The sequence below is a fragment of the Aphis gossypii genome, chromosome 2 (genome assembly GCF_020184175.1).
Source record: "Aphis gossypii isolate Hap1 chromosome 2, ASM2018417v2, whole genome shotgun sequence".
NCBI classification, from domain to species: domain Eukaryota; kingdom Metazoa; phylum Arthropoda; class Insecta; order Hemiptera; family Aphididae; genus Aphis; species Aphis gossypii.
This window is the reverse complement of record NC_065531.1, coordinates 16413224-16426420: the sequence shown is the minus strand read 5'-3', so window position 1 is coordinate 16426420 and position 13197 is coordinate 16413224. Positions and strand designations below refer to the sequence as shown.

At 29.6% G+C, this 13197-nt stretch overlaps 1 protein-coding gene across 5 annotated transcripts in view; it reads right to left on the bottom strand.

Moving 5' to 3' along the window:
* LOC114130138 (protein Gawky) overlaps positions 1–11627 on the bottom strand; it is a 29991-nt gene extending 18364 nt beyond the window's left edge. For 2 of the 5 annotated variants that reach the window (XM_027995042.2, XM_027995041.2), the window contains exon 1: positions 11363–11623. The gene's annotated coding sequence lies outside the window, so the exon portion shown is untranslated. Of the gene's footprint in view, positions 1–4568; positions 4977–11362 lie in introns of those variants that run through there. The other 3 variants (XM_027995038.2, XM_027995043.2, XM_027995039.2) reach the window with 3 other exon arrangements.
* Positions 11628–13197: the final 1570 nt, after the last annotated feature.

Sequence of the window (13197 nt, the reverse complement as noted above, 5' to 3'; positions counted from 1 at the left end):
AGAAAATACCTTCTTATATAAATATTTGATTTTTTTATTCAATTTTGTATTGAAATTAACTATCAATAAATCATTTTTAACTACTGCACGCACAATTAAATAATGATGTTAATAACAATGTATACTATACATTAAATCTTATAAATATAATAAATGATAACAAGTAAATGTTTAAGGTATTATCTTTTTAACTCTTTATCTAAATAAAAACTTATTTTATTGATCGGTACAACTAAAATATAAATGTTTTGTAAATAAATACCACAAAAAGTACATTTAGTGTGAGTTAAAAATTATGTTCAGAATTTATCATTTTTAAACATTTCTCATAGTTAATAACCAACTATAAATGGACTCAATAATACATAATATACGATATACATAGTTAATAAATATAATTCATTATACATTTCAAAACTTAAAACTATTTATAATATAGGTAATATTAAGAGGATTTCAAACCTACATGGATTGTCTTCTAGTTTCTAACACATAACATACCAATATTCAGATTCATCAGCTCCAGTTTTATATTATTTAATTAAATATTGGTGTAAATCAGCGTTTCCCAAAGTGAGCAATATCACTATCCAGGAGGGCGATGAAAGTTACAAGCTTAATTAATTTGTTATTGCTTACTTATGTACTAATAAATTTTTTTTATGATAGGGGGGAGGCTGTCATTTTTTATTTTTACAAGTGGGCAGTTAAGATAAAAATTTTGGAAATCACTGGTGTAAATTGACCTATTATCAAACTTGACAATAAAAGAATTATATGAGTTCATTGGCTGGCTTAAAACAATATTTTAATTTTTAAGCAAGTTAATTAAATTATTAAATTTAAAATCATTTAAAATTACAAATATTTTAAAAAGGAATGAATAGTAATGATTATGTTCTAACATTTAAGTTTGATAAAAGGTCAATTTACTCTAATAATTAAGGTAATAATATAAAAAACTGTAACTGCAGAACCTCCGACAGAACCTAAATACATATTAGTATGTTTACATAAATAAAATGGAGACAATACATATGAGGGTGGTATGATGTTGTCTTAAGAGTTCAGTTAGGGAGTTAAAAATTATGTTCATAATTTATCATTAAATATTTTTCTCATACCATTTTAATATAAGAAACAATAAAACAAATGATGTACCTAATTAAGTTTACTTTATGTATTCAGTGAGAGAGTTCAAAAATATGATCACAAATAATCATTTTAATATATTTCTCATCATTAATTAATAATTATACATGAATTCAGACAAATATAAATGCTTGTATTTTTTTAACTAATTTACATAATATCTAAACTTACATTATTAGTAATTTTACTATTATATCTATCAATATATAGTCAATAAATATAATTAATTGTAAGCAATTCAAAATTGATTATTTAAAATAATATTAAGGGATCAGTGAGAGAGTTCAAAATTATGTTCATAATTTATCATTAAATATATTTCTCATCATACAATTTTAATATAAGAAACAATAAAACAAAAAAAGGATGATAGTAAGATTACTTTATGTATTCAGTGAGAGAGTTCAAAAATATGATCACAAATAATCATTTCAATATATTTCTCATCATAAATTAGCAATATACATGGATTCAGACAAAAATAAATGTTTGCATTTTTTTTAACTAACTTACATATCTAAACTTACATTATTAGTAATTTTACTATTATATCTATCAATATATAGGTAGTCAATAAATATAATTAAGTATAAACAATTCAAAATTAACTGTTTAAAATAATACAAAGGGATCAGTGAGAGAGTTCAAAATTATGTTCATAATTTATCATTAAATATATATTTCTCATCACACATTATTATATACACCACTTTTAATAATTATAAGACACAATAAAACAAAAAAAGGATGATATTAAGATTACTTTGTATATTCAGTGAGAGAGTTCAAAAATATGATCACAAATAATCATTTTAATTTATTTCTCATCATAAATTAGCAATTATACATGGATTCATACAAATACAAATACTTGTATTTTTTAACTGATTTACATATCTAAATAAAAAAATATTAGTAATTTTACTATTATATCTATCAATATAATAGTCAATATATATAATTAATTGTAAACGATTCAAAACTGATTGTTTAAAATAATATTAAGGCTCAGTGAGAGAGTTCAAAATTATGTTCATAATTTATCATTAAATATATTTCTCATCATACAATTTTAATATAAGAAACAATAAAACAAAAAAAGGATATTAAGATCACTTTGTGTATTCAGTGAGAGAGTTCAAAAATATGATCACAAATAATCATTTTAATTTATTTCTCATCATTAATTAGCAATCATATACATATTCAAACAAATACAAACACTTGTAATTTTTAACCGATTTACATATCTAAACAAAAAATTATTAGTAATTATACTATTATATCTATCAATGTAATAGTCAATATATATAATTAATTGTAAACAATTCAAAATTGATTTTTTTAAATAATATTCAAGTTCAGTGAGAGAGTTCAAAATTATGTTCATAATTAATCATTAAATATATTTCTCATCATACAATTTTATTAGTATACCATTTTAACATAAGAAATAATAAAACGAAAAAAAAAGATATTAAATTTACGTTGTGTATTTAGTGAAAAAGTTCAAAAATATGATCATAATCAATCATTAAGAGGATGTCATACAAATATATTATGTTATCTTTAATTCTTTATCTTATACACATATGACATTGCAAGTTTTCGTTTTTCAGTTTCCACAGAATGCTGTTAGTTTTAATATTAGAGTAAATTAACCTACTATAAAAATTAAAGATAAGATTATTATCTAAGACTCCAGGTAGCCTTTTATTGATACTATTACTTGTTAGTAAGTTATGATAATTTTAAAATGTAGTTTCAAAAAGGTCATAACTTACTTCACAATAATAATATTAATAAAAGGCTAGGTGCTCTAATTAATAATCTTACCTTTGTATTTTATAATAGGTCAATTTACTCCAATATTAAAACTAATAGCTAACTATTGAAACTAATGAATGATAATATGCTGCCATATGTGTGTAAGACAGAGACAACACATAACGGTTGTGGCCTCTTAAATATTGTTCACGTATTTACACTAAAAAATAGTTAAGTTATTGTTTTTGTTAATTAATTTTACATCTAACTTAAAAAAACCAAATTTAAAGTTTAGGTACTCCTTATTAATATTAACATGTTGACTGCCATATTATGACTACCAGCAGTCATCTGTAATTCTCAAAGTTTATACATTTGTGACAGCTGGCACCTATAGATTATCATTACTACACATAAATGAATTTTATTTTATACAATTAACTTTTCTACAAAGCTACAATAATGCACTAAAATAAAGGCCATGGAGTACATGTAAGTGTAGTTGTAATCATTACAATTTTTCTGATTAAAATAAATTTTTTTTCAAATATATAATTTGGAAGACATTGAAAAATATACTTGGTGTACAACAAATACCTATTGAATGACTGTTGACGGCCATATGAGAGTCAATATGTTAAAAGTTATTATGAGAATCATGCTCTTTAAAAAAAAAATTAAAGGACTTAGTAAAGTTATAATTTAATAAGAACTATTAATTGATATATTGATTTAATCTTACAACACAAATATCTATTACAACTATAATTTAAATAGAACTATAATTATAGGTTATATATAATAATAGAAAAGATATTATAAGTATAAAATATTAACATCTCAGTAAAAAAAAATCAACAGTTTTATGAAACCTTAATTTTATTGAAGTACAAAAAAATACAAAGCACAAAAATCTAAATTGAAAAGTTACCGCGCCGGTGAGAGAAAATTAAAAAACAATTTATGTTTAATATTTATAATGATTATCACAAGTCCCATATATTATACAATTTTAATAACCAGGCGATTGAGTACCTTAGAATTGGGATTTAAAGTACTTGTTGATTAAAAATGAGAAAATAAAAACAAGTAATAGTGTAATTAAATCTGAAATCTGAATGCCGTATTGGCGCTCAACATTATCAAAACTATCAAAACTAAGCGCAGTGGTACCAACACTATGACTCTTAACGGGAAATTCGCAATAGTACATGACATCACTGCAAAATGTCATTTGCTTGTAAAAAAATAAAAATCGATCCGTGGGGTCGATATTTTCACAATATTTTATAAAACGTTTTGGGATGAAAAACCTATACTTTCAATTGTTAATGCCTAATAGCTACATAATCTGCGAAGTGCGAGTTCTAATTATATTATGAATAAACGTAAGACGGTTTTTTTTTTTGAATCTCATAAGTAATCTTTTAAATCAAAATTTAGAAAGGAAAAATACAGTTGTCAACGAGTAACGTTTTTATTGTTACTTTTTTTACACCGTAATTTGAAATTGATATGCAACCTTCGTAGTATACTACTAAATTAAGCAAAATGAAAATAGTATGTAATAGACTACGTGACGATATGGTTGAAAAAAAAATTAAAATACTGTTGTTACCAAACAAGAGAGAAAAATAATAATAATTTACCTTCAGACTGGTATATCCAATATTCCACAGAGCTTAAGATATTTGTCAAACTTACACTAATAACACAGATGCGTTTGTATTAGAGATTTATTCACTTAACACTAACATATTTGTAACAACGAGTGTATTATCATCTAATAATTATCATTATTAGGTACTTAATAGTTAATATTTATATATTATTTAAAACGATTTATGCGCAATTCTTGTTGATTTTCGTTGAACAAAAACGATAACAATATTAAAATGACTTTATTATATATTCGTGGGGTGGAGAAGTGTTCGCGTTTTGGTGCGAGATGTACGTAAACACGACGGGCGAACGAAAACGCGAACGGCGCCGAAAACTACGAGAGCACGACCGTGCGGTGCGCGAGAGGGCATCGTTCTACTGTCGGCCAATCGCCGCCGATCCGGTTCACCTATTCCGTTCGGCCAATCTTCACTCCCTCGACCGCCACCGCGCCACCAAACCCCCCCACCAGCAACGCACCGCACAACCGACGTTACCACTACCACTATCCACCGCCGCAACCACCTCCTTTTTAGACACCGCCGTCACAACTACCGTCGCCCGTTCGCCGCCGCGCGCGACAATAAAAATTGATCTGGGACGCGTACTAAGCGCGCCGCGCGCGGTAAAACGCGCCACACTCGCTCTGTATAATTTACAATAATATTGTACGGCAGACGGCGGCGGTCGTGGCTCGATAACTAAGGGTGGTGAGTGGGTGGGTGGGTGTATGCGAGTGTACGAGTCTGGGTCTCGCTAAGTTTGTGTGAAACTTCAAACTTGTAACATATTATTATTATTATTATTTTACGACTGCCGTGTGCTCGTGAACAACACTACACAGTCGTTGAAACTCGAAATCAAAACGAACGAGTGTGCATTAAACATCCCGAAAGTACGAGATTAGTACGATATCATGTCTGTTTTTGTTGTCATTACAATATTGTTATTGTTATTGTTTTTGTTGTTGTTGTTATGAAACGGGGTCCGTTACTCGCAATCCCGTGTCGGTGCGCACAATTAGAAAGTACCTACACAGCACACTAAATACGCGCAGTTTTGTTTTATGTACGTTTATTAAATACGTACAACAATAATATATATTAGTGTATAATAAGAGTACGATGGCGGAATGTGAGACCTAGGCCGACGACATGGCGGTCACACTGTAGCCAACAGCCGACGAATACAATAATTATGGTGTGAATGCGTGGTGTTTCGATTCGTGTTTCTTTTCTAGTTCCCTTTCGCTACGCTTTACACGCGCAAACAACGGGACTTTCCCCTCCGACGAAGCCGCGGATGCCGCTGCGTCCGTTACAGTTAGATAGATTTATTATGCACAGATTTATGTTGTTTTTTTTTTATTTTGCTACCGAGACATCCGAAAAAGATAATAACCGATGGAAATCGCATCAGTCAATACGCTTCCCTTCCCACCAAAAAAAAAAAAAAAAAACCACGACCGTCACGTGCGTTAAGCAGACTATTAGTACTACCATTATTACTATAGTTTTGTTGTGCGAAAAGGCGGAAAACAACAATCCAAAGATGTGAAAAAAAAAATAGTAACGCAGAAAATCGTTCGCCAGCGACGACACGGCGGCGGGGTCGTTGACATTTGACCGCTGCGTTCAACGTGAAAGTCGTCGATGGAGCCGGTAAACGTAGAATAATATTATCGTTGCTTATTTTTTTGGGGCAAATCGGACAACCCTCCTCAACTCCCACCACTACAAGGTCAACCCCCTTTCATCCCCTCGACCCACTGATAAACTTTTTCAACACATTTTTAGTTTGTACGGATCTCAAATAAACAAACGTATTTTATACCTACGTACGTAATGTATTACAATGAAAATATCGTAGTGAGATTATTGATTTTATAAAAATCGGAACTGGTAAGTGGTAGTTGGTACCAACACCACGCGGACGGCGAGTACACACGATAATAATAATAATAATAATAATACAATAATATAAAAATAAACACGCGCAAAGACATGGTCGAGAGCCAGCAGCAGCTGCTGGGTAAGTCTACAGAAGGGGTCACGATGGGAGGGGAGCGGCGACCGATGTGTTTTCGTGTGCGGCCAATGGATCGTGAAAAAACGATGAAAAAATAAACTCCGCGCCGCCGCCGTTGCGTGGTATGTCGACGGCGGTTGGTCACACTGCGATACGACCGAACGTATCTCGTAAAACACGGTGCAGCGGCAGCAGCTTCCGACCGCGGCACTAGCGGCGCGGGACCGGGGACACGCTCAAAACGACAAAATACGCTTCGGGCACTACCAAGGTTGTTCCTAATTTCTATGCTTGTAACCGTCGTCGTTCTCAGGGTCTGATCTGGCCTGTATGGATAGTCGACGTTAACTGCGTAATTTTCGTCAATAGGATATTTTATTTTATTTTTTTTTTTAAATATTTTTTTCTTCTACTCCTTCCACACGGCCGCGGCTATTATGTCCTATTATAATAATTCCCTTCTCTCGCCGTGATAATAATATTATGGTCTCTGCGACTGTGTATACGTTTTGCAATATAATAATCATAATATCGTTATTGTTATAATTACACAATACCCTTCGTTGTCACCTGATACGCGATAAGTATGCATTACTGTGCGTACACCATACGATTGATGAACATCAACAGTGACCGGCAAAATGTAAACAACGGCGGCGGCGGCGGCGAATCGGACGATCCGCGATTTTGAAAGTACAGGCCACGACCGACATGCGCAGAAAAATCGACAACAAAATCAAAGCGCCTACGCGAGACGTACAACCTTGACTGAGAGAACTTTTTTTTTCTTTTTTTTCAAAAACAAGTTATTGCCAATTGAACACTTATAATGATCGTCGTATAACAGGAATTAAAAATCTAGCTTTATTCAAATATTATTAAATAAAATAAATAAATAATAATATATTATATTAATTATATTTATCAATAACGTAGTTGTCTGTCTGTTGGAAAAATATTTATATTTTTAGGGTTTGTGTTGCTCGTAGACTTTCGTAAAAATGTAATGATTACCATTACATTTGAATCATTTAAAATGATCAACTAAAAAATACATTTCTTATTGATTAAAATAATATATAGGTAATTTGATATTATAAAAGTTAAATTAAAGTAGTTAAATTCTGATATTTTAAAATAACACACAGCAGATAGAAACTTGACGAACGCAATTATTTACTTCTCTTTAAACTGTAACCATTTTCGTTACAAAAATCTATTTAACGGTTGATATAAAATAAATCCCACCAATAAAAATTATCATACAATATGTTAGATATGTATATTTCAACAACTATGTTTTTATCAACAGTATTACACAGAACAAATGAGAACATGTTGTGAAATAGTTAGCATGATGCTAATTATTGTTAAGCATAGTTTTATTGTTGTTTATTTGTAAATAAGAACAAACGCACATAGTTTTTTAAATACTTTGAAATTTTAAATATGTCTACTAAATGAATACAATGTTGTAATAATGTAATATACTATATGATTTCATCAAAAATTGCGTTTTCGTCTGAAAATACCTCGGAAAATACGTATAGAAATTTTTTCGGAGATATCGACATTTAATTCACAGATACTACAGCAAATCATTGATTATCATTGATTGATAACAAATTATAAATGTTTTTTCTAAAAATTACGAAAGAATGGATTTGAAGTGTACGACTACCAGCGTGGCAGCGTCTATACCAATATGTAATAATTTACATAAACACGCCAATAACGCGCAAATCACGATACTATTATTACTTAATATTTATCAACATTAGAAAGAAAATATGACGTATGATAAGGCACGTGAAGCAGCGCAAATCTATGATATACTCAATTTCGTATTTAGATTTTGAGAGTGCCACTAAACTACTAACTTCTACACGATTAATATCTTCATAAGCCGTAAAATACCACAAATAAATTACCTTTTTAAATCCATTATTAATACCAAAAATAAACAGTATAAAATATGGTAAATGTACTAAATAGTAAATACGCAATAAATTATATAAAAACAAACATTAATGGTTCATCAAAATGTATTGTTAGTAATAAGAATGTTTCATTATTATTCCATTTTACGATTTTTTTTCTACATATTTTTATTTAAATGTAAAAAAATAAGAAAGGAAGAAGTTAAGGTACAAATCAAAGTAGCAAAAACAGACATCAATAGGAAATGAATGTTTTGGTTGAGCGCGTATAATTATTTAGGAAGACCTAATAGTGATTTTCATTTACATGTTATCTATTATTTCTAAAATTGCTTTTCGAGGGCAAACTAGAATCGTTCAATTCGTAAAAGCTTTTTTATAATAATATATCTATAATTATTATGTGATTTAATGTTGATGTACTAAATAAATTAACACAATTTATTCCATCAAAAGATAATTTATTAAAATATTTTTAAATAAAACTATTTTGACACTAAACATTTAATCAGATTAAACATGTATTATATTACTTGTACAACGCAGTTTATAAAAATAAGTACTAAAATAATCAAAGTACAAACATTTTAAATTTACACCTAAATTATTTCTAAAAGACCAATTTTATTGATCTGAAATGAAATCCATTAAACAATAGTTTGTTATTATTGTTCCTATGTTTTATACATATTGCTAATATTATAAACATAAATATAATCAACGTGAAAAAAAAATCATAAAATAAAAGGGTAAATGTAAACTAATTCGATATAATATTCAAAATTGAAACTTTAATTGTTTTTATTTGATTTAAACAAGATTAATTTAAGTTGAATTAAATACAATAAATCATAGTCAACATGAAGCATCACTATGAATATAATTTTTATTAAATCAGTGGAACATTATTTGCCTTATCTTATAAAAACTATACCAACTAGATTTGAAAATTTGTATTTATTACATATGAATAAAACTTACATTTGTAGAACAAACAAGTGTTAACTATAAAATCTGCAGATCTTCATACATTACGAAACGAGTTACAAGATAATATATTCCACAAAAAACATAAATAGTATGAGTTAGAATGATTGCAGAATCTTTAAAATGAAAAACCAAAAAAATCTGATATTGTATAAACTATAAAGGAAAATATAGAGATAATTAAATTAATAATATTCAATATCAATAATATAGTTACTACTCTCACTATCACAGCAACTGAAAAAAATATAATTTTTTAATGACCTCAGAAATGACGGGACACGAAAAATCAGAGACAGTATAGCAACAATATTCATAGACTAATATCATCCATCTTGCATACATCTCGCTCCTAAGTCGGTATGACTCCGATAAAATAAACTATAAAGATAACGAACATTCGAAGGTTTAACTTCTGTTATCACTATCATAATTATGTTAAATGTTTAAAGAACTAATTATAATTATCAAGGTACATAATATTACAGCTACCTAAATAATATTAATAATAATATAACAAGTAATTTAAATACTTGATACGATAAACAACGCTACATATTATTATTTATTAATCGTGACTCGCAAGTGTGTCTACTATATACATATCGTATCGTTCGTTTTTTAATGTGAACAAATAAATCGATTTGTTTTTATCACGCAATACGAAGATTTTAGAAACCGAATAGTTCTATCTCTGTACCAATTATTATTATAATCCTAGAGGAGTATACGTTAAAAAACCCACAACAACGTTATTTAGATTATAGGTTAAACGAGATACGAACTCGTGTAACGAGCTCTATTTTCGAAGATATCAAAAACACAAAATCGAAAATTTAATATCTTAATTTTGTATAGTTAAAAATAATAATTAACGTTATTTGAAGATGATATTTTGGGCAACCTGGTTACTCGTTAAACGAACAACAATATGTGTGTGTGTGTGTGTATATATATATATATACTTAATGTATATGTATATTATATAATATAGTTCGCTTAAGTTGTAATCAGATTGCTCAAAACTGCATAGCCAAAACACGCTTAATAATAATAATAATGATAACGACTAAACGACGTAGTCTACGAGCCTACTATGGAAAATGTGCAGAGGGAAATATGTGTGAATAAACGCAAGACAATAGCAAGAACGCAATAAAACAATATTTTGACGCACGAAAATACAATTTTTATTCATGATTTTTCTCAGATATTATTATCGATGCTACCAAACAAGCAAAATGACATTATTAATTTATTGATCGGTTTTCGAAATCGAAACTAAAACAAAAATAATTTAGGTAATTATAATAATTATCATCATTACCGTGATTTATAGAACGATATATTTACGAAAAACCCGTTCGAGGTGGAAAACGATTTTTTTTCTACTCATGTGAAGGGTCAAAGGAAAATCGACATAATTTGACCTTTATATTATTATAGGTAGTGCGTATTTCTGATAACGATTGTCCCCACACAAACGCACACACGCACGAGCGCGCGACAATTTAATTCTAATTTCCAGCCGTAGATATATAGAGGGAAACGCAAACGCAAGCACGCACGCACACACCATATACGTAATTAACGGATGCGGCGATAATCTATAGGCGCAAATTAATTTATTGTCGGGGGGGTTCTAAACGGAAAAATATATCGTATTGTTATTTAAAACAATTACACTACGAAAATATTATTAATCGTTTTCGTTGTTGTCATTACCGTTCGGTTTCGGGGGGGAGACGTGGGCCGTGTACAACGAAATAGACGTAAACAATCTTTAATAACATAAAAAAAAAAGCGGAAAACGTAAAAAAACGTACCTTGTATGTGTGTGATGCAGACGACAAAATGTGTTATATGCAATCCGATTGTATGGTATCACAGGAATTGGTGTACACCGACGGCTACGAGTGCGGTCGTCGTTTCAATCGGCCGACACAATAATTCAACGCGAATACGTCAACACTCGCGAATCGCATCCGAACGAGACAGAGCAGACGCCATTTTTGTTTGTGATTATAGAAATGGGACAAGACAACGAAAGTATGCGGCGGTACCGCGCGCGCATCCGTCCGGTCGGTGCTGCTCCTGTTCGACGGCCGCTGCGAGTGCGCAGTATGATGCGCATGGAAAAAAAAATCAACGCCCGCGCTCTCGTCGTCGTTTCGTCCATGACGGCTCGAGCGCCACCGACGGAATTATAATAATATGTATTCATATTATACATAGGTCAATATAGATACCGTCGATACCGATATAACCGTCGTTATTCATTCCTCTACATGACAATATTACAATTTACTTTACGCCATATTTAAATAATATAACTGATATACTTATAAAATAATTATTATTATTAAACACGTTTTTTTTTTTTTTTTAATTAATAAAAATTTTATTGCGGTAATAACTAATAAATAATAATATTATACTTTCCACGGACTCAACTTCTGCAGACCTGCAGTCATGTATGTTTCTGGCTTTATTTTTTTATAATTTGTTAAGATTTTATAGTGTCCCGACTCCCGAGATGGTTTTACACCCTCACATTCTAAATGTGAATTTTATTTTAAATTATTAATAAAATTGTATACAAAAATATATTTTTAAACGTTAAACAATCATATATTTAAAAATACGTGCGTATTAGGTATAGCCGTGACGTATAGGTAAGTATTATTTAGTATTTACTACACGTCTTTACTATTTTGATTCCCAAGTTATGACTTATAAACATAGATTTTAAATTAGTGGTTTATATTTATTATAACAATAGGCACCTAGTCTATAATTGATAAAATAAAAGTATAGAATAAATGTAATAATACTAATATATTTTATTTTTATCTGTATGACTTGCACGAGACTTGCGAGCACAGACTAAACTTTATCTTATAGACTGTACTCACTATTATGTTATCTTTCTAGTAACGTTATTGAAAATAAAATAAAAATAGTAAAATAATAACAAATCTATATCCTAAAAAATAAAAAAATAATTTGTTAGGTTAAAAAATCACGATCATATACGTGCATATACCTCTATAACTCCAGTAGCCAGGGTCGGGCTGGCCCGGACCGCAGGACCGCAATCGCGGACTGGGCCCCTGGCTAGTTGGGCCCACAGACTTAATTTTCATATTTTAAAATTAAATATAATGCCTTTGTTTTAGTAACTGTATTCAAATATTTTTTAAGGTTTCTTATTGATTTTATATTCATAAAGTAAATTAATATTAGGTCTCGATAAGGTTAAGTAAGGTGTTTTTATTATGAATATATATATAATGATATTAAAAATAATATAATTTAATACATTGTTTACCAATTTGAGTCTAGGATTCGTTCGCAACAGATGATCGGCCAAATATTTCATTAACTGCAGATAGGTATAAAATTAAAACTTTTAATTATACACCTATCTACTTGATATTTGTGCAAATAGCTTAGATTAACGACTTATAAGTAATTCAAAATTACTTAGTGATTGCATTTGTTTTGTACCAAAAAAATGTAGTTCTTTATAAAAAGTGAAGTACCTGCAAACGCATTACGAGAATTTTCACTTCTAACAACTATTGATAGACTAGGTAGCATATGAAATACAACAATTCGCTTTACAGTTTAATTCTATTACTAAAACATGAAAATTACA